The sequence below is a fragment of the Camellia sinensis genome, chromosome 4 (genome assembly GCF_055761805.1).
Source record: "Camellia sinensis isolate YWXY chromosome 4, ASM5576180v1, whole genome shotgun sequence".
NCBI classification, from domain to species: domain Eukaryota; kingdom Viridiplantae; phylum Streptophyta; class Magnoliopsida; order Ericales; family Theaceae; genus Camellia; species Camellia sinensis.
In genome coordinates this window covers 194,472,123-194,495,048 of record NC_138964.1, presented here as the reverse complement: position 1 = coordinate 194,495,048, position 22,926 = coordinate 194,472,123, and positions in this window count along the sequence as shown.

Below are 22,926 nucleotides of genomic sequence, written 5' to 3'. Positions count from 1 at the left end.
ATTTTTAATTTGAAAGATTTTAATACCTCTAAAGTCTCAAACTAATTTTTCTGAATTTTTGTAATTATAAATTCGCTCTATTTCTTATGCGGCATACTCCTCTCACTCTATATTTATTTGTTTTGGCTTTTTGAATTTTAAAGTAAATCCAAACAAATGCACAATATCTTTAAATTCTCTCAAATCACCCTTCTTTTATTCCCTCTCTCATTTATGGTTCTTTTATTGTTCCTTTCCTCTTCTTCAATTCCCGTTTTCAAGTTTCCATAGGCTCTTGAGTCGTGAGCACACAACAAAATTGAAGATTATAATGAGCACTTATTATGAATAAATGGCTTGGGAGTTTGTGTGGTAATTGACATGTGTTCTTGTCAGTTAATCCAATTATCTTTTCGGATACTTATTCACTTGAGTAATGCTAGAGACCCTAAATATTTTATCAAAAGTTTTATCAAATGTCTTACATGGGTGGGGACACACCCATGTGAGACATTTGGTAAAACTTTTGGTAGAATTTTTGGGGCCTCTAGCATTTTTGTATTCACTCAGCTGTAAGTATTCTCTCCTGCTTTTCCTCTTCCTATAGTACATCCATTTTGATTATTCTTAATTTTTTTATCGAAACTTATGTACTGAAGAAAGTAAACTCGAGGTTGCAAGGCTCTCAAGATTGCAAGGCTACTAGTGAATCATGCGAGCAGTAAACTTATGTATGTGTGTGCGTTGGTTTTTTTTTTTTAATTTTTTTTAATCTGTTTGGATTAAAAATTAAATTTAAATTAATCTTCTTCTCTTTTTTTTTTTTTTTTTTAATTGTTGATTTTGTTTTGCTCGGTATATATTCCCATGCTATTACTAATTTTAGCTGATTCTTACAACATTGCATTGTTGTGAGATAAAAAATTATGATAATTTTTCATCTAAAATGCTCTATTAGCTTTAAAACATTAATCTAAATTTTTAATTTTTTTTAATTTTTAAGTTTTAGTAAATACACATGGCATAGAAATATTAGTCATCTAATTTGAAAATTAAAAATCTTAAAATAAAATATCAGAAGTAAAATTTAGCCATCTAATTTGAAAGTTAAAAACTTATAAAGGAAATTCTAAATATAACTTTAGTTTTATATAATTTCAAATTTTAAAAATATTTACTTCAAAAAATAAAATAAAAATAGAAATGCATAATTTTCCGTTTTCCTATATTTGAGTGATTCTCTCCTTTTAAAACCCAAAAATTATGGGATAGTTTTCATAATTTTGAATTTTAAAATTTATTTCTTGACGGGCTATCCAATTAAATTTTTTTTTCAATTTCTTAAATCAAAAAATTTGAAAAATTAGTTTGAAGAGATTTTATTTATTTGTTTGATTAATTCAGAAATTATGTACGACACATGAATAATTATTACTTTTTAAATTGAAAATTTGATTTTAGGCAATGATCAATTTGAATTGATCTTTTTATTTTATTTTATTTTAGGTAAAGATGTTAGAAGATTTTGAAGAAATTTTATTTATTTATTTTTTAATTCAAAAATTATATGAATATTGTTGGTTTTTTTGGCTTTCGAAGGTTATTATTGTAATTTTAAGCATGCTAGTAAGGATCAATCAGTCCTTATAGAAGATTAATTGTCAACCAATTATCAGACGATTGTGTTTTAGTTCTTTTAGCCTCAATGAAGAGGACTTTTACTGGTGGCTTTGTTTAGGAGAATTAAGCAAACAACGATCAAATGAAGAACAATTGTAACATTTCATTAAATAAAAATGAAAGACTTACAATCATCCAATTCAGCCTCGTAGAGGTTTACAGTAACAAACTACTTGAAACTACTCCTATGAACGAAGTGTGGTGCAGGAATTTTAAGTACAAAAATATAAAGAACAAGAAATGTAAAAACTGGAAGGAAAATAAAGTAGATAAAAATTGGTTTCTTGGATCTGAGTCTGGGGCTTCTTTCTAGGACCTTCTCTGCTATTTATACTTCTCAATGACAACCGTCGAAATGAGTTTCTAACCGTCGAACCATCCCTCCATGATCACTGATCATGTTTCCTCATAATTAGCTCCATTATGCCATATCTGCAGTTAGGCTTCCATCCTGATTTTGAATTTAAATATATGAGTAACCGTTAAAGCCACGTCATCTTGCATCTCTTTACTGATCTAGTGCTATCCAGATCTACAATAACCAATACTAAGGGATTGTTTGTGATGACCTAAATAAGTGCACTTTTTGTCTTTTTTACGAAAAGATGTGCAGAAAAGTAGAGAGATGATGTGATGAAAAAAAGATAAAAAGATAAAAAGTGTGTACTTATTTAGGATAGCCAAACGTGGCCTAACTGCCACGTGTGTGATTACGATTGAAGATTTGAATTGTCTTCCCGTATTGCCCTCATCCTACCACGTATTGAACTGTGATTAGCCTATACAAAATATGTAGCCAACATTACCCCCCCGCACTAATATACCCAATACTTGGTGATATTAGTGGATCAAGGTATTTTATTCACGTCTTAGAACGTGTATGGACTTTGCATTTTCAGAAATGCAACTGTCATTTATCAATGAACATTTGCATTAAATTTTCTTCTATCCTTTGAACATTCCCACTATCTCAATATTCAAAAAGACTAGTTCAGCTCTCATGGCCAAGTAGACTGTTTCTTACCTTGATCAAGCATATGAAAAGTTGTTTGATAATGCTGTTCGCCCTCAAAAGAATCTTCATGCATTGATTAGCCACCTTTACCCACCTTTCCATAGTCAAGTCATGGAAGCTTTTGCAAACTATCAATCTTTGGATTACGAACCTATTGTCTACAATTCTTTATCCCAAAATTTTGCAAACATGAATATTGGAAGCTTTTCCTCTGACCCAAAACCTTCTGTGTGAGATGAGGCTGTAACTTCTTCTTCTTTTGGGGCTTCTGATTGGAGAAGCTGGCCAGAACCTGAGGAGTCCAAGTTAAGAGAGCGAATCAATCATCATTTTGTCAAATTTGTTGATCCTTTAACTTTCCCTCCCTTTGCTCGAAGTTCGGTGGTTTACCTATATGTACCCATCGACCGGCGACGCCGTTTGGAAGATAACTTACTCGTAGCATGGTATACGTCTTCTATGCCTACGAAGATAGTACGAGCCACTCGTCGCCCATAAAAGGCTCAAGGGTATAGCCAGTCATTCTTAGCCTAGAAGGCAAAACTTTGTTCTTCTGACTGGCTTGATATCGTCAACAACCCCCAATTTCATCCTTCTTTCGAGATAGAAGCTCTTGTACCTTCTCTTCCGCAAAACCCTCACTAGATGGAGAAATTGAGACTTACTCTCTTTGAGGACCAGTTTCACCCTCTATCTCCTCCTACTAAATATCAGTGACAGCAAGCCCAACTTCTGCTTGCGGCCTTTTTTCACTTGCCTTTCAATGTTCTTGAGGACGATGTTCCTCTCAAGAACTTTCGCTGGGCTTGTGATGTTATGACCAGGGGTCATGTCCTTAACCCTATTGCCCAAGTAGAGCTCCAAATGTTTTTAGACCAACTCCCACTGTTCTTCATTGGCATCACATTTCTATGGCCACCACTCGATCTTTGGATCAAATCTCAACCCGTCGAGTTCATACCCGATATGAAGCAGAAAACCTCATCGATGAATATGATGATTTCAAGAATAAAGACTCTGCATACTGGGATGGCTTGGACATGGATGAGATAGAACAAGGGTTGAAAGAAACAGAGCTTGAAATAAAGGCCGAAAAACTTTTTTATCAAGTAAGAGCATATCAACTTCAGCAGCCTAACCTGGAGAAGGTAGAAGATAGAATAAAGAAGGAACAGAAGTTCATTGACCATAGTTAGAAGAAGTTCCATGACCTTATCATTTATTCTATTCCTTATTTTTGTGAACTTGAATATGTAGCCAATAAAGGCTTTTGATGTAATTGCTTTTGTCTTAATAAAGTTAAGATGTTTTCTCTTTATTTGACATGGTTTGATTTTACCCCATTTGTCAAAGACAAACAAACTTAGGGTTTCGAATTCAACAATTTCATCCTTCGAATCTCGATTCGATCATACCCAATGAAATACTGGAAACCCAATTTGAACTTTTTTAACTTATGGAGTGTAATTGACAACTTTTGCCCGTTTTTTTTTTTTTTTCAGAATCAGAGTTTCGGATTCACCAATTTTGCCCTTCGAAACTTGATTTGATCATATCCAATTCCCCAACATATGGTTAATATAATCGAGTAATTTCAAATTAACTAATTTTCCTTCGAACAAACAGTCTATATTTTCCAAAATATGGAAACTTTTTTTAAGGACTGCACTTTTTTTTTTCCAAAAAAGTGATTTCTTTTGTATATTACCAAACCAACTATTGGTTTAAAACCTAGAACAAACAAATTTTAACCGTAAGGTATTTCAAATTTTGCTTTGAAGGATTTTACTTTTATCAAGAAACCTAAAAACAGGTCTTTAATCGTTTTAAAGTAAACAAATGCCTGGGCATTCTTGCACCCTTAGGTGAGAAATGTGCTTCGAAGTTGACTTCCTGTTTTCGAAGCTGTTTATCACTTGATTTCGATGCCAAAACTTGGCTTTGAAGCCAAAAGTTTGATTTCGAAGCCAATATTAGTATTTGAGATGCATTTCCCTCCCAAATTATCACCATTGAGGGAAACCTTTTGTATTCGTACTTTTAACACTTCTTTATGAATTCAACCCACTTAAAACGATTGGGTATATTTTTCAGACACAAAGGTTTAAAAACCCTTTTTATTTCGTGCTTTGAATTCACTTGTTTGCCTAACACACAAACTCTTCATCTCTATTGACCCTTTCTTTCTTGCTGCTCGTTACTAATGAAGTCTTCTTTCTTGAAAGTACCAACTGGCAAACGTATAAGCCCAACAATGGCTTTGAAAATATGTATTGAGAAAGAAATTGATAAATTTAAAACTGGTGGATCGAGTGCCATAGATGGACGCTTCTTTATTCCTCGCCATAGCAAAAAACAAGAATATGTCTTAGGTCCTATCTTTCGAGAGGTTTCCGCCCAACTTCATGCTTTGTACTCTCGTTTGGAGGACCACTTTCTTCTCTATGAAGGGGGCTTGACTGAGGAAATTGGAGGATGAACCGACCTCATCGTTGCTGGCCAACATTGAGTCTGTATTCTCGATGCCCTTCGTCTTTCCAGGTTTATCATTCCTGGAGATCATTTTTTGATTCCTGCCGCTCTTTGTTTTTGGAATATGGCCTTTAACTTTTTTCAGTTTCGGTGTGGTCTGATGGCTCCCGCTGTTCTTGATATCTGCCATCTCTTATGGCTTTCACCACTTGGTACTTCCTTTACATCCAACTATCTAGACCTTTCGGTTAATTTTGCTCTTCCACCTTTGAATTCTTTCTTCAGTGACGTCGTAAAGGCTGAGAATAAAAAGGAAGGCCCTGTGAGTGATCGAGAACTCTTCTCCTTTATTTTATATTGGCTGTGTAATTTTTTTTTTTGTATATCATCTCAACGAATCATGCCTGAGTTTGCCCCACTTGCAAAGGCCCTTGTTTTGAAGAAGCGAATAGCCTTGGCCCCTTATCTTTTAGGCCATGTCTGTAGAGCCTGCTTCCAATTCTTTGAGAAACCTCCTGATATCAACCAAGGAGGTCCTCTCTGGGTGCTTCAACTCTGGCTCTTTGCATACTTCACTGATTTACATCCCAAGTTCTTGAAGTTCTTAGTTCAAGACCCTAGCACTTATAGAGAAAAGTATGCTAGAATTGCCCTTTATCCTGCTTCTTTCGCCTACTATCTTACTTTTTTTCACCAGCTTCCTGTTTCCCCAGTTGCCACCTTCTTTTATCCCTTCGATGCCAATAAGGGACCGACTTGGCTAAGGACATTCTTGGCTGATAAACAGTGTTCCATCCCATTGCACAAAAATATGTGGGCCTCTATTTTGTTACTAAGGGAACTTTTTATTGATACTTTAAACCCTAAAGCTTATAAGTGCATATCTGATGTATATTGCCCCTCCCAGTTTGCCAGGCAATTTGGGCTTACCCAAGGAATTCCCATTACACTCTGTAGTCTCTCGAATATCCATCTCACAGCCAGAGACTTGAGAGTACCCAAATTTAAACTAGAGGAGGCAACATTTAAACTGTTAAAAGACTTGAGTGAGTTTAAATTTACCTCATTCCTCCCCTCTGGCTCAGCTTTAAAAAGATTTCAAAATTGGTGGACAGTTAATATAGAAGTGCATCTAGCAATACATCCTCATGATTTACTAATAGGGCTAGGTGTGCCTTCTAAGACTAAACCAAAAGAAACTGGGACCATCCTCTCTCCTTCTACAGCTACCAAGACTATTCCTGTAGTCTTACTCCCTCATTCCAGAGTTTCCAGAGCTGCTTCGAAAAAGGGTATGCATTTTTAGGTTTTCTTTCTTTCAGAATTTTCTGTTTGTTTTCTTCATATTCATACTACTTGGTGTAGGGTCTCCACAAGAAGAATCTCCCAAGAGAGCTGAAGCTTTGGCTATTCTCAAAGACAAACATCAGCAGAGAAAGAAAAGAAAACTAATACTCACTCCTGAGGAGTTTGAGTCCCAGATTGAAGAGAAAGAGATAGAGAAAGAGTAGAAAATACCACTGCAGAGAAAAAAGAGAAAGAAGATAACTGTCTCTCTTTCTGGCTTGGTCAAAGACCCTACTCATGAGGCAGTTGCCAAAGTAGTGGAGAAAGAACACTCTAAAGAAATAATTGTTTTCTAGAGGGCTGAAAAAAGGCGACAGCAGTAACTACTAAGGGATGAAGCTGCTGTTGCTGATACAATCCAAAGGGAAACCGCGAGAAGACAACACATTGCTGAGCATTATTCCCTTCGTAGTTCTCCCATCATTGCCACCACTTCTGAAACCAGTAATTTCCTTTCGTGTCTCCAATTTCCTTTCTCAAATTCTTAATACTGAGACTTAACATTACTTTGTATTTCTTTTTTTGTAACAACAACTACTCTGCCTTCTCCTTCAATAAGGACTCCTTCAGTTTCATCTAAAGTTGAAAGACCTCAAAATGTGGAGCCAATTCAAATAATACTCCCACTCCCTGGTCCTACATTTTTCATGCCTTTCTTGAGGCAAAGTATTCCTGCATCCCTATCTTTTGGTTTGGCTCCATACTTTCCTCACCTATCTTTTAACTCTACTCAATTTGCTCTCCCTTTAAGCCTTGCTGTTCCTTCATCTTCTGAGGAAATTCTAGCTATTACTTCAGTTATTACTTTATCTCCAGTGATAGCTGATTTCCGTAGAGAAGACACTGGTAGCTCACCAATTCTTTGTCCATTATCTCTACCTAGCTCTAGTTCCTCTTCTCTTGACCTACTGGTAGCTAAGACTATAGATACTGGTAGGGATACTTCATCTTCTCCTTTTATCCTTATCCAGCTATCTCTTCCTCATATTAGAGCCCTTTCTGCGCCAACCATATCAACAGAAGAAGTGGACATTTTTAAAGCTAGATTAGCTAGCCTTTTTGACGTGCCTTCCACTACTTCAATAGCTAGCAATGAAACTAAGCCATTAGTCCTAGCTAATTCTTTCTTAAAAATTTTTGAGAGCTCTTCCTCCACTAGTAGGACTTCCCTGCCTACATTAGACTTGGATAGCTGTTTGGAGTTGTTGACATTCTTCTCAAGGATCCCCTTCGAAGCCTTACAAAGGCCTATAATCAAGAATGGCTTCCTTCAATGCTTCAAGGTTGTTGAGCAATCCAACATGACTATTTTAAGCCATTTATCTCAGGTGGCAGCCACTATTGACTTGTACATCAACATCTGCCATGTTGCCAAGGCTGCAGAAGAGAAATTACTGAGAGACTAAAGGTTTGTTTCCCAAATACATGTTGAAGTGTCAGAATTGAAAGAGCAACATTCCTCTGTCTCCCAATTTTGAGCTCAGTTATTGGAGAAGAAAGCTCAGCTTGAAAAAGAGTTATTAGCAGTCAACCAGGCTTTAGATCGAACTGCCACCAAACTGCAGATCACTAACTAAGGACTGGCTGATCGAAAGTAGGAGATGGCTACAACCATTCAGTTGTTCCCATCTCTTAAGAGTAGATAGTCTATTGTAAAGGAACAGCTGAAACGTTGTACTGACTTTTGGGCCAATCTATGGCTGCATGTATTCAACTCATTATGAAATAAAATCCTTATTTATTATTTGAGTGTTTTCATGTTCTTTTCATTTCGCACTTATTATATCCCTTGTGTTTCCTACACGGTTAGATAATAAGGTTTTAAATATCTGCCATTAATCTTCTTAGGGTGTACATATCCATTCAAAATTTTCAAATGATATGCTCTCGAAGGCAAGACTCTATGAATTTGATATGGTCCTTCCCAGTTAAGTGATCATTTGCCAAACTTGTGGCTTTTAATCCCTATTGGGAGTATTGTCTTCCATACCAAATCACCTTCATCAAAGCTAATGTGCTTGACCTTCTTATTATAGTTTTTGGCTGCTTTCTTCTTTTGGAAAATAATGCTATTTAATGTCAGAATTCTAGCTTCATTCACGTTCTCTAATTCCAAGCACATACTCTGATGGTACTGCTCAGGACCTAACTGATCTTGGCCTCTCACTCTTAAGGACTTGATGTTAATTTCTACAAGTAACATTGCATCATGCCCATATACTAAGGCATAAGGAGTAACTCCTGTACTTGATCTTAGAGAAGTCCTGTAAGCCCATAATACATCCAACAATAAGTTATGCCAATCCCTGGGATTGTCTTCCATAACTCTCTGTATTCCTTTTTTCAAGGATTTATTGGATGATTCTGCCTGACCATTTGCTTGTGCATAATAGGGAGTAGAATTAACAAGGCTAATTTCAAATTCTCCCACAAAAGACTTCACCATCTTCCCATCAAATATAGTCCCATTATCCACAGTTATAGTTTGAGGGATGTCAAATCTGTGGATTAGATCTTTAATGAATCCAATAACTTCAGTCTGGTCTACAGTCTTATATGGTTTAGCCTCGACCCACTTAGTGAAGTCGTTTGTGGCTACTAAGATAAAACAATGATGCTTCGAAGAGGATGGGTGTATTTTCCCTATCATATCCATAGTCCATCCTCTAAACGACCAAGGCTTCACAACCGCATGCAGATCAGTTATGGGTACATGTCTTATTGTGCCGTGCTTTTGGCATGTTTGGCAACCTCTAGCATATTCTATGCAATCTTTAAGGATGGTTGGCCAATAGTAGAAATGTCTTCGAAGCAGCCATCTCATCTTCACACTAGGCTGATGAGCACCACAGATGCCTTCATGCACCTCAGCCATGGCTGTCAATGCTTCGTTTGGACCTAAACATTCCAATAATAACCCGTCTGTCCCCATTTTGTAGAGAGCATTACCATACATTATGTATTGCATAGATTGCAATTTGATTTTTCTACTGGCTTTTGAAGATGGCCCAGCTAGATACTGCATTATTGGATGCCTCCAATCTTGTTCTTGTAAGTCATTATGATTGAGTTCTAAGACCACATTCCTTTTATTTAAGGGTGGTATTACATTTTGATATGTTGTTTGACTTATGTTCATTTGAGTGTTATCACTTCTCTTGAAATTCGAAACTTTCTGAGCCACATCATTAGCTTTGTTATTCAAGAATCTTGGGACATAAGTTACGTTTGCTATCTGAAATTGAGAAACAAATGTAATGCAACAACATAGTATGGCAACATGCTTATACTTTGACATTTGAAAATTCCTTTCACCTGGTTAACCACCAATTGAGAATCTCTAAATATATCAACTGCATGAACTTGTAATCCAATAAGTATTTCCAGTCCCATTATTAAAGCTTCATATTCAGCTTGATTATTGGAACAAGTAATTTCATCTACTCTAAAATCATGTGTGGTTTCTACCCCTTTGTGGTGACTTAATCACTACACCAATTCCAGTTAGACCATTGGCTTTTGATCCATCGAACCACATTTGCCATGGTTCAACACTAACCATACCAAGTTATATTATCTCTTGACTTTCTGTTTGACATGGATGGTCTGCCAAGAAATTAGATAAAACTTGTCCTTTTACTGCCTTTTGGGGGACATATTTTAGATGAAATTCTGATAAAGTTAGTATCCATTTGTCAATTCTTCCTCTCAACATAGGTCTCGATAACATATATTTAACCAAATTTGTGGTTGCAATTACCAAGACAGTTGTAGGCAAAAGATAGTATCTTAATTTCATTACAGCAAAATACAATGCAAAGCACAACTTTTCTACAGCTGAATATTTACATTCACAAGAATTTAGAAACCTACTAAGGTAATAAACTGCTTGCTCTTTGCCTTCTTCATTGTCCTGGGCTAAGAAAACTCCTAGTGAATCTTCTACCGTAGCTATATACAACTTTAAGGGCTTGTTACCCTTTGGTGGCATCAGCACTGGAGGATTGGCTAAGTAGGCTTTGATTCTTTCGAAAGCAGTTTGATACTCTGCTGTCCACACAAATTCCTCTTCATTTTTCAACCTTAATAAGGAAGAAAATACTTTAGTTTTCCCTACAGTATTAGAAATAAATCTTCGAAGAAAATTAACCTGTCCAATGAATTTTGTAATTTTTTCTTACTTGATAGAGGTCTGGCTTCAATGATAGCTTTGGCTTTATTCTGATCAATCTGTACTCCTTTCTTGTGTACTACATAGCCCAAGAAATTTCCAATTGATACGTCAAAAACACATTTGAGAGGATTAAGTTTCAACTTGAACTTTCTTATTCTTTCAAAAGCTGCTTCCAAGTGAAACAAATGTTCCTCCATAGATTGAGACTTTACTACAATGTCATCAATGTAACACTCTAAATATCCTCCAATGAGATCATGAAAGATATTGTTCATAGCCTTTTAATATGTAGCCTCAGCATTCTTCAGGCCAAATGGCATTTTAACCCATTCGAAGGTGCCAATGTTCCTAGGACATCTGAATGCTGTCTTGTAGATATCCTTTTCTGAAATGTAGATTTAGTTATAGCCAAAGTGCCCATCCATCATTGATAAAATCTTGTACCTTGCTGAACTATCCACCAATAAATCTACTATGGACATGGGGTGCTTATCTTTTGGAGTTACTAAATTCAAGTTTCTGAAATCGATGCATACCCTCATTTTACCATTCTTCTTAACTACAGGCACAATATTAGATAGCCATTCAACATACCTGGTTGTCCTAATAAAACTTGCCTTAAGGAGCCTGAGAATTTCGTCCTTGACCTTCTGAATCACTTCATGACTCATCCTTCTTGGTTTTTGTTTGTATGGATTGAAATTAGGCTTCATGGGAAGCTTATGTTCTACCAATGATCTGTCCAACCTTGGTAGTTCATTGTAAGACCATGCACAATCTTTACATCTCTTTAGGATCACCAACAACTGGTTCCTGTCAAGAGCACTTAACCAAGCACTAATGTAGGTGGGTTGTTGTGTAGAACCTTCCCCTAAGTTAACTTCTTCCAAGGGGTCTTGTATCTGAGAACTCACTGATGCTTATTTTTTGATTTCTTCTGTCTTCGAAGCAATCTCCTTGCTTTGTCCTGTTCCCAGTTTCTTTGATTCAACATGTTTACCCTTCTCGTCATAGGCAAAGTCTGTCCATAAGGTTTCTTCTTCCTGTATCTCTTGGACTTTTGTTTCAATATCCAAAGCACAGTATTTATCAAAGGCCCAAAACCTAACCTGTTGCTGCTCCTGCTTACAGCCAATTACCATAGCTTCTTTCTTTTGCTCTTGCATCTTCTGGACTATTGATTTTATGTCCAATGCTAAGAACTTAATTAAAGCCAAAGATCTGGCCTCCTCGGTTTCATCTTTTTGCCTATAACCAGGCATCATTGTCATTATTGGCGACAAATTCTTCATTAGCACTTTCCTGGACTAAGTGCTTCAGGTGTGCTAATTCCTCATCAGCCGTCACATCGGCAGATCCATCAGGTTTTCTCAGTACACTGAGTGGTGTCACTCATTCAGTATACAATTTGGCCTCTGCAAAATCTGCACAAGCTATGAAGGGTTGAGGGTTTGCGTTGATCTCCTCTGTCTCTCTATTGCACAAGGCCATCATTATTTTCTGATGTAGAGAGGAAAGCACACATTTGTTGGTGTGAATCAAATCCTTACCAAGTAGAGCATTATACTTAGCATTACTGTTGATAACGAAGAATGCCATCATGTAGTCCTTGTTTCCCATACTTAGGTTGATGGGCAAAATGCCCTGAGCCATCTGTTTGTCTCCAGCAAAACTAGCAATGGTTGTGCTGGTTGGGATTAATTTGGGGTTCTTCTTTCCTAGTTTCTTCAAAGAAGATTTCGGAAGCAGGTTTACTGCTGCCCCATTATCCACCAATACCTGGTTCATCTGTATCCCGTTGAAGAAGCCCTTGATATACAAGGGCTTGACATCCTATGTCATGGATGTCGTGGGATACTCAAAAGGGTAAGAGAGGTTAATACTCACCTTTTCCTCACTCTCGTCTCCAATTTTCATTGGTGTGGCCACTTCGGTTTCGTCTTGCACCATACTCACTTGCGAGTCTTCACTAGAAACTGGAATTGGGTCAATTTCCTAATCTTCTTGATTTTCATCTTCAGCTTGGAACTCCTGTGGTAGTATATGCACCATCTTCATTGACACTGGAGGAAACGAGCTAAATTAGACAACTGGCTATACTTTTTTTTTTCCTGGCTAATTTGTTCAATTACTTCAGAAGCATCTTCCATGCTGCATTCTAGCACTTCAGTGCTAGTAACTTTCTTCGAATGGTCTGTTTCTGTTGATTTTTTGACCAAAAATATTTGTTCAGCCATGAAGGCTTCGAACATTTCCTCCTCAATAATCTCCGTCATTTGGCCTAGGCCAACTTCTCCCTTTGTCTCACTATCGCTTTCCATCAAAGCCCTTTCCAATCCTGCTAAACTGAATCTCTCTTTGGCTTTTAGTTCGGAGTGAACTTTGCCCAACTGCTCTTTGCTGCAACTCATTTTGTTTTGAGGAGTCAATTTTGGACTATGATCTAACGTTGAACTTTTCTTTCCATCTGTTTGGCCCTTTGACTAGACTAATAAAGAGCTTTCTCCACTTTCTTTCAGATCTTTCTGGTACTGAGTGTACTTTCGCTGGATCTTCCTCCTCTAGGATCTAGAAATCACTGGGATCATACTTTGTTCTTTTATTTTTGGATGCTTTAGTAACACCCAATTATTTGGAACCACGAAGGGAGGTTTGACCATCCTACCCTGGTCTCCAACAACATTTCTTAGGGCAGGTATTTCCTTAGGTTTGTTCTGCATAACAAACTAATCTAGAACTCCAGGTACCCATGAACCCACTAACTCAGTTGTTGAACCGTCTTTTTCTTCCTTTGAAACTAGTTTCGAAGCTGCTTGTGAAGGCCACTGCTTGGCCTTGACTCTCTGTTTTGGGCCTAATTTAGGCCTTCCATGAAGGTGACCACTTTCCATCCTGTGTGAGGCTGGTCTAAGGGGCCAATCTTTGGCTTTTATCCCATAATTTGAGCCCATTTTAGCTCTCCTTTCAGGATGATTGCCCACCATTCTGTAATAGTTGGGTGGTCTAAACTCATGTAGATGTCTTTTGCCCTTGGAGTGCACTCTAGTGTCTGTTGACCCAACCATGAATGGCTGCTGCCTAGGACCAGTTGGATATGGCCTTTTGTTATAGGCACTAGTTGGTTTAGGATGCCTTTGCACATCCTTGTAATATTGCTTTCCATCAATCGGAAGCCCTTTCAACCATTTGTAGCTCAACCTGCACCTGTGACACATTTTTTGCATAATAGCTGCCTCTAAAGAATCATCATCCAATGCCTCTTCATCAGAATCTTCCCTCTGGTCTACAAAGCCCTGTCCAACAACTGGTGAACTTCTAGCATCTTTCTTGACAGTAGTCTGGCTGGCAACATGCATTTGCACATTGACCTCTTCCAATTCCTTCAAGGATAAGTTCTAGAAGTCTGGCACAATAACATTGGCTGCAACTTCGCCAATTTCTGGGAATGGATTAATGTTAATCCCCATAGCCTTTTCTGCTTTAGCTAGGAATTTTAAACTCCCCTTCCGAATCTGTTCTTGGATCCTGTCCCGAAAAAAAATACAGTTTTTAGTTGAGTGAGACCAATAATTATGCCATTTACAATATACTTTTCCTTTAAGTTCCTCTAGAGACGGAATTTTGACTCGTTTTGGTAACTGCAGGAAGTTTGCCGCAAGCAAATTATCAAAAAAGTCATTTGCCTTTGTTAAATCGAAAGAGTATTTTTATAAAGGTCTTTCTTTTTAAACTGCTAATCTATTGTTGTATCTTTATGAATTAATGCCTCACAGATCACAGGTTCTTTTCCTATAATCTCTGCTGCATCAATCTCATAATTAGAATACGTCTTGTATAATGCATTACTTCGATCTTGTTCTTTCTCTAGTAATGCTTCATACCTAGACATCTTATAGGTTAGTTCCACTGAGTATCTAAACTCAATTGAGTCAAACTTCTTTTGAAGCCTAAACTCTAACCATTTTGAGTCAATATCACGAATTCAGGCTCTGGTAGGATGATCCTACATTTGTTTCGTGTTCTTTTGAATCTGACAATAAATTGAGCAGTCTTCTTATCAGGCCTTTGACTCAACCTTGCCAAGTCTGTCATGGAAACCTCTGGCTCCGTTTGGAAGAATTGGGCATGAAATGCATCCTCCATTTGTTTCCAAGTTTGGATAGAGTCAGGTGTAAGGTTAATATACCATACAAGAGCTGCCCCAGTTAGAGAATTTGGAAACAGTCTTAACTTCAAGTAATCATTATTGGTAAATTCACCACATTGAGCAGCGAACCTAGTAATATGCTCTACTATTGACTGGTTTCTATTCCCATAAAAAAAAGCAAAGTTTGGTATCCTAAACCCTCTTGGGTATTCATGTACCCTATTTACCCATTATGGATATGGTTTTCTGTACATAGGAGTTTGAACCCCCCTAGCCATTGGTCCACACATCTCTCTAACAATATCAGCAATTTGGTCCCTAGGAACCATATTTTGCACTTGTTGAACCACTACTGGAGTAACAAACACAGGATTTGGTAGACAACCATGTGTCTGAGGTCCTCTTGGTCCATAGGGCGGTACATTTGGGGCTGGTTGTCCCTGTGGTGCTAGCTGCTGTTGAGGGTATGGGTAACCCCTTTGAGCTTGTCCTACGAAAGGACTTGGAAAAGGTGCTGGAACAGGTGTTGTGTCTTTTCCAGTTGCAGAAAAACCTTCCAACCCCTTGGGTACAAATTCGAACAAAGGATTAGTGAAATCCCTTGTGCCAGGTATGGCTTCGAAAATAGGGTTTGGAAGGATTCTTATGCCATTTTCTTGCGTTGGCTTGGATCCACTAATTTGCATGGTTTCATTGTTAAGTAATGAGGTATTTTGATTTGTCACAGGCCTCGAAAGAGGCTCATACTAAGACTAAGGTGATGGTCTTTCATAGTTTTGATTACTAGTTTAACCATCAGTGTGTCCATTACTCTGCATAGGCTATTTATCTCTAGCCAATCTTTGCTAAGGGACATTTGAAATTTTCTCTATGTGCCTTGCGTTAGTTGGTTGATGAGTATTCATTCAATCCATAAAGGATGTTGCCCATCTTTCCATTGTGTTCATTAACTGCTGTCCCATGGCATGTACTAAGCCTCCCCATGGATTTATTGACTGAGTAGATGGAACAATAGATGGTCCAATTCTTTGGCCTCATCCAATATTTTGAACATGTGGTACTTGCTCCGAAGTGTTGGTCTGTTCGACCATAGGTTCTGATAAAACAGGTACTTTCACAGGATGTGTTATCACATTATCCTTTAGATTAGGTATTTCTACCTCTCCTTCTACACCTTTTTCCAAGCGTTTATTTTCTCTTTATCTCCTACGTCTAGCCATTTCAATTAGTCCCACTGGGCGTGCCAAAAATATATGTTGGCTTTTTGGCTTTCGAATGTTATTATTGTAATTTTAAGCGTGCCAGCAAGGATCAATTAGTCCTTACAGAAGATTAATTGCCAACCAATTATCAGATGATTGTGTTTTAGTTCTTTCAGCCTCAATGAAGAGGACTTTTACTGGTGGCTTTGTTTAGGAGAATTAAGCAAACAATGATCAAATGAAGAACAATTGTAACATTTCATTAAGTAACAATGAAAGACTTACAATGATCCAATTCAGTCTCGTAGAGGTTTACAGCAACAAACTACTTGAAACTACTCCTATGAATGAAGTGCAGTGCAGGAATTTAAAGTACAGAAATGTAAAGAACAAGAAATGTAAAAACTGGAAGGAAAATAAAGTAGATAAAAACTGGTTTCTTGGATTTGAGTCTGGGGTTTCTTTCTGGGGCCTTCTCTACTATTTATACTTTTCAATGATAACCGTCGAAATGAGTTTCTAACCGTCGAACCATCCCTTCATGATCACTAATCATGTTTTCTCACAGTTAGCTCTACTATACCATATCTGTAGTAAGGCTTCCCTCCTGATTTTGAATTTAAATATATGAGTAACCGTTAAAGCCACGTCATCTTGCATCTCTTTACTGATCCAGTACTATGCAAATCTACAATAATCAATACTAACTGCCATGTGTGTAATTACGATTGAAGATTTGAATTGTCTTCCCGTATTGCCCTCATCCTACCACGTGTTGAACTGTGATTGGCCTACACAAAATATGTAGCCAACAAATATATTTGAATTGATCTTTGTGTGATTTATTTTAGAGATGGAAGAATTTTAGGTAAAGATTTTAGAAGATGGGCAAATAATTATTTAATTAATTTCTTTAAATCGAAATGTCAACAAACTGTATTTTTGTATTTTATTTTAGGAAAGGAAGAATTTTAAGTAATGATCTTAGAAGATGGGTTTGAAAAGATTATTTATTTGTTTGTTTAATTTTAAAAATTTTTATTTATTTATTTTTTTAATTCAAAACTTATATGAACATATTTGAATTGATCTTTTTTTTTTTAAAAATAAAATTATTTTAGGGAAGGAAGTAGTTTAGGTAAAGATTTTAAAAGATGAACAAATAAATATTTAATTCATTTGTTTAAATTGGAAGGTCAACAAACTATGTTTTTGTACGGTAGTGCTACGTAGCTCGAAACCCGGTTTGACACCAAAACAACGTCGTTTTGGTGTCCATTTTTTTTTTCTTTTTTCCGTCTCTTTGTTGCAGAACGAAGAAGGAGATGAAGAAGAAGGGAGAAGAAGAGAAGAAGAAGAAGGGCGAAGAGAAGGGAGGAGGAGGAGGAGGAGGAGGAGGGAGGGGAGGGGGCCATAAAAATCTACTGGAGGAGGAGGTGGGGCGAGGCGGTGGCGGAGCTTCCACCTGCGACGATCGGCGAGGAGCAAAGGTGCTGCGACGACGGCGGCAACGGTCTGAAGCTGCGACGATCGGCGGCGAGGCGACGACGGTGGTGCTGCGCGAAGATCTCCTCCCTCCGTTCTTCCTCTCCTTCCTCTCCCTTCTCGTTCTCCTCTCCATCTTTCGAGCCAATTCGAGCCTCCCCTGTCGAGCTACGGCTCATTTCCGGTTTTTGTATTTGATTTTAGGAAATGACGAATTTTAGGCAATGATATTAAGAGATGAGTTTGAAAAGATTTTATTTTTTTGTTTGTTTAATTCAGAAATTATGTGAGACACATGAGTATTTATTATTTTTTTAAACTAGAAAATTGATTTTAGGCAATGATTTTAGGAGATAGGTTTGAAGAGATTTTATTTATTTAATTTAGAAATGATTAAAGTGTAATTTTAATGAAAATGATTAAAGTTTAATTGATTCTAAATTATTTTTCATATATATTTTAGACAAATTTTATATTATTATTTAATTTAAAAAATTAAATTTTAATTGTTTATTTATACATATGCATGGTACACGAGTATTATACTAATAATAAAGTAGAAGTAAAAGTATTATTCCTTTCGCTTCTAAATAATTATTGACAAAAATTTTCAGAAGTTATAAACGGAGGCATAAATAACTTAACCGTAAATTACAAACACACCTCTGGAGTTTTTTTAAATTATGAATTATCTCTTATAATTCTAGAAATTACAATATGCACTCTAAGGTTTCTAATTTCATAATAAATAAGTTCTTTTATTAATAAATCATCAAGTTAATTAATAATTTTTAATGATTTTAAGATTTTATTTTAATTAATAATTCAGATAATTTTATTATTGTTTAAGAGAATAGTTAGAATTTTTTTTTTTGGTTAATTCGTTAAATAAAAAATTCTGGCAAAAAAGCATTTATAATTTTTCAAATCACAAAAAAAATTCATATTTTAAACAAATCTCAAATAGTATATTTGTAATTTACCCATAACTTAATAAGTTGTACAACACAAGATTTTTTTTTTTTTTTGAGCACCACAACACTAGATTTATGTTACCAAATGGCGCATTATGAATAAAAATAATAAATTAATTATGAATTATTATAATTGGATGTGACTGGTGTCCAGTCTGTAATTGGATTGGATTGTATTGTTGGGTTAAGTAGATCCATCACCATCGATAATCCAAACTGATCAGTAAGTATGACTTATCGATTATTTTATTTTTGTAAAAAATTAAGTTGATCGGATATCGATAGTCATTTGATTAGATCATATACTTGTCAACGTTCAATATGATTTAAAAAAAAATTTATTAATAGAATTATGATTTGATCAGGTAACAATCGATATCGGATCGATGAGCCTAAACATTAAAATGTTTGAATAAATGATATGAGTTTCGTGGTAAGTCAACGGAAGCCTAACAATACAGTTCAGTCTAAAATGAGACTGAAGCCAAACCTTACCCATTATAATTATGATTAGGGTTGCTAATGAGTCGAGCCGAGCTTTAGTATGTTTGGCCTTGTTTATTAAGATTTTAACGAGCTCGAGCTCGAACTCGAGCTGAATAAAAATTTAACGAACCGAGATTGAATCGAGTTGGCTTAGGCTCGACTCGAGCTCGAGCCTGTTCACGAGCCTTAACGAGTCAAAAATTTTATAAATTCATACTTGCATTACAATTAAAACTTTGATAATATAATTATATATATAATATATATAAACATACTAAAAAAAAATTCATATTTTGCTAAAATAATAATATCTACTACTACTATTATATAAATGTACTATCTATAGTTAACTATTATTTACATTTATATTTTTCAAATATATAAATAGCATATTTCTCTTATTTTTTATACATATTTTTATATTATTTAATATATAAATAATAAATATTAAACGAGCTAGCTAACGAGCCGAATTTTAGAATGTTTGGACTTATTTATTAAAAATTTAACGAATTTGAGCTCGAGCTTAAGTTTAAACATAAAAAAAAATTAACGAACCAAATTCAAACGAACTCTTACCAAATTAAACTCAAACTTATATTTATTTGCGGCCCTAACTATGATACAGATACATATCAAGGGAAAAGTTTTGTACTGTGTATGACAATTGGTTGGGTCTACATTGATTCGACTTGACTTGGCCCACAAATTTGACAATTTGATTCTTTTTGGGGGTACACAATCCCATAGCCCCAAAATTATTTCTTTGTGTGCGGTGCATTTTTTAAAATACATCATCAATTTTTAAGCAATACGTTTAGGGAGTCAAGTTTATTTACTTAGGCTTTTTTAAATAAGGGAGTCAAGTTTATTTAGGCCGCGTTTGGATACTTTTAAAAAAGTCAAAAAGTTAAAAAGTTACTCAAAAAGTTAAAAAGTTAACACTATTCATCAAAAGTCAACAATTACGGCTGCACAACTCCCAATTCAAATTTTTCCCTACAAATCAATTTTTATAATTTTTTATTACACATTTTTCAATAAAAAGTCAAAAAGTTAACCCAAACATCCATATTTTCAACCTCAACTTTTTAGCCCAAAAAGACAAAAAACACACTTTTTTAGTCTTCCCAAACTTGGCCTTACTTAGGCTTTTTTAAATAGGTGATTATATAGTGAAAATCTAATTTGTATAGTATAGAATTATATATAAAATAAATCTAAATCACAAGATAATAATTATGAATAATTTTTAAATAGTTAAATTTGTATTTGTAATATTATGCATTTTTAAAATATTTATGTTTTGAGATTTTTATTATCGCGTGATTGAAAATGCATTAAGTAGATATATAAAATATATATATAAATCTTGGGTGCAAATGTCCTTTTGCCCTTTCTAGGATTATATACATATTTTTTTTAACAAAAAAATACTATATAAATTAACAATTTTTTTTTTATTAATTATATGTCATGCAATAATGAAATTTTAGAAATTGAAAGATGATCTACATTTAGGAAGAAGATTCTCTCCAACACTATTTTTAGAATAATCATCGTTCAACATTTGATTTAAAAATCATAAAATATAATAATGATTAACTATTAAATTTTGGCATTTAGATTTAATTCGAAATAATAACTAAATGAAAAAAAAAAAATTGATGGGGGATCCTCTTCCATTTAACCAGTCCATTATCCTTTGCTGACACAATAATGCAATTTTAATCAGTTTTAGCCAAATTATAGGGGTTGGTTGTCCCTTGTAATTTGTCCATTATCTTTTTATGTGGCAAACCCCAAAGCCATTTCCTAGTGCTGGCTCTCAGTAATCCAGGGTCCATATGACAAATAGAGTAGGTATGGGGGTGTAATTTTGGCCTGTGGTCCGTAGATGGCCCAAAGCCAGCCCGCTGTCTGAGGTGGGCCTGGCCCATTAAGGTCCATTTAGGCCCGAGCCCAAGCCCAGCCCGAGGCCTTAGGCTAGGGCTTGTGCCATCGTTTTGTAAGCCTGGTCCGGTCCATGGGCCCGACCCCGCTCAAGGCCCGCCTAAAAGCCCAGCCTGAGGCCCAGTATTATTTTTAATGAAAAATAATAAAATTTTGGTGAAAAAAATTTAAAAAAATAAAAAAATTGTTTAGGCCCGTCTAAGCCCACCCAAAACTCGAGCCCAGGCCCAAGCTCAGGGGTCGGGCCTGAGGCCCACCCAAAGCTCGAATACCCCTAGGCTTGGGCTTGGGCTTGGGCGTAGTTTTCTGGCCCGTGGCCCGACCCGACCCGACCCGACCTGATTTTTGGCAAGAGCCCACAAGGCCCAACATGAGCCCTACCCGGGCCAGGCCAGGCCAAAGTTACACCCCTAAGTAGGTACCAGTCTTGGGGTTTGGGGTCTGTTTTGTTGTGCAAGTTAAATTATTTTATTTTGACTATAGCTAAATCATACTCAATTTATAAAGTAGTAAAAGATTTCCAATACTATAGGAAAATGAGAAAAATGAATACTTAATTTATTCTCTCTTTCTACAATTCAAAAATTTAAAGGTAAATTACACTGATTTCTATTAAAATTTGAAAAAATACAATAAATCGTATAAATTTGACATCTTTATATTTAGCTACTGTGAAATTTTTCATAAACACTTAATTCCATTTTCATCAATAATTTTAGTTATATGGATGAAAAAAAATGATGTTATCATATTTTTTACACGAAAATGTATAATTTACGCCACTTATTATTTTTTTTTCCCGCATTTTTGTATTAGTTTCAGTTCATTTAATTTTACTAAAAGAGAAGTCAGTGTAAGTATATTAAAACTGTGGAACTTAATGTATTTTTTTCTAAATTTAAAAAAAAATGTAATTTACCTAAAATTCAAGGAGAATTCTATTATAAATCTCATACCATATGCACCCTTAATTACGTCATTTTATTCTTTAGTTATTGAGAGGGAGATTTCTGCCAAACAATGTGGCTGAGCTAAGATAGCACAGAATGTATTGTTGGGCCAGGTGAGAACCTGAGACGTATCATTAGGCTAGACTGGGTCCGCTATCAATACAGTGCTAGTGCGAGACTGAGGTTATCTGAGATGCGTTAGGCCTAGCTGTACCCCACTCAAAGTATCATGTTGGCCAAATGTGGCCGAGCTGGCCCAGGCTGGCAGGCCGAATTGGCCTAACATGGAAGTCCAAGGCAGCAGAGTCATATGACGACCGAACTATAACCTGTTCAGGCTGTTACCAATGAGGCGTACGGTCTAGGGGATTGCGATTTGCAACTGAGATGCCGCACAATGCTCTTAGCTTCGGTTCGTGCTAAGTGATTAAGGCTTTGGCTGAGCACGCTGCATCTAATAGTCCGGTCAATTTTTGCCTGGCATATAAGAAGTTGATGTAACATTTTTGGTTTGCAAGTAATAGCCCGGTCGGGCGTTCCACGTGGACCAATAAAGAGAAGAGAAAAATCCACTCCTAGTATGCGTCAATACCATTTGGCGGTGTGATAAACACTGTTTGGAGGTTTTGGTCTCTACACATGTAAAAAGTGTAAAGGGGAACATAGCTGCCTGTCCAGAGAAGGACAGTAAAGGTAGCACGCCCACAATCTCTGAGGCTGCATGGCCAGCATTGAAAAGGAAGAGCATGTAACTATTAGTGGTAAGCTATTTTTGATATACTCTCTCTCTTTAGAAAGTGCTCAGTCTTCTCTTCTCCAAGTGTGCTAACTTGATCATCAGAGGGTTTATCCGGCAGCACACCGCAGGGCAGCTCATCGTCTTTTTGTTCTAAGGTTAAGCGACGTTACACGAGGCTTGGACACGAGGAGTACGAAGAGCAACAAATATCTCCTAGCCGTACAATTGGCGGCGTTTGTGGAAATCTCTTTGATAGACAAACCTTGTTCTACTAGCCTTGTTGATTGTTCTCCATGGCAAACATCGATAAAACACCGTTGTTC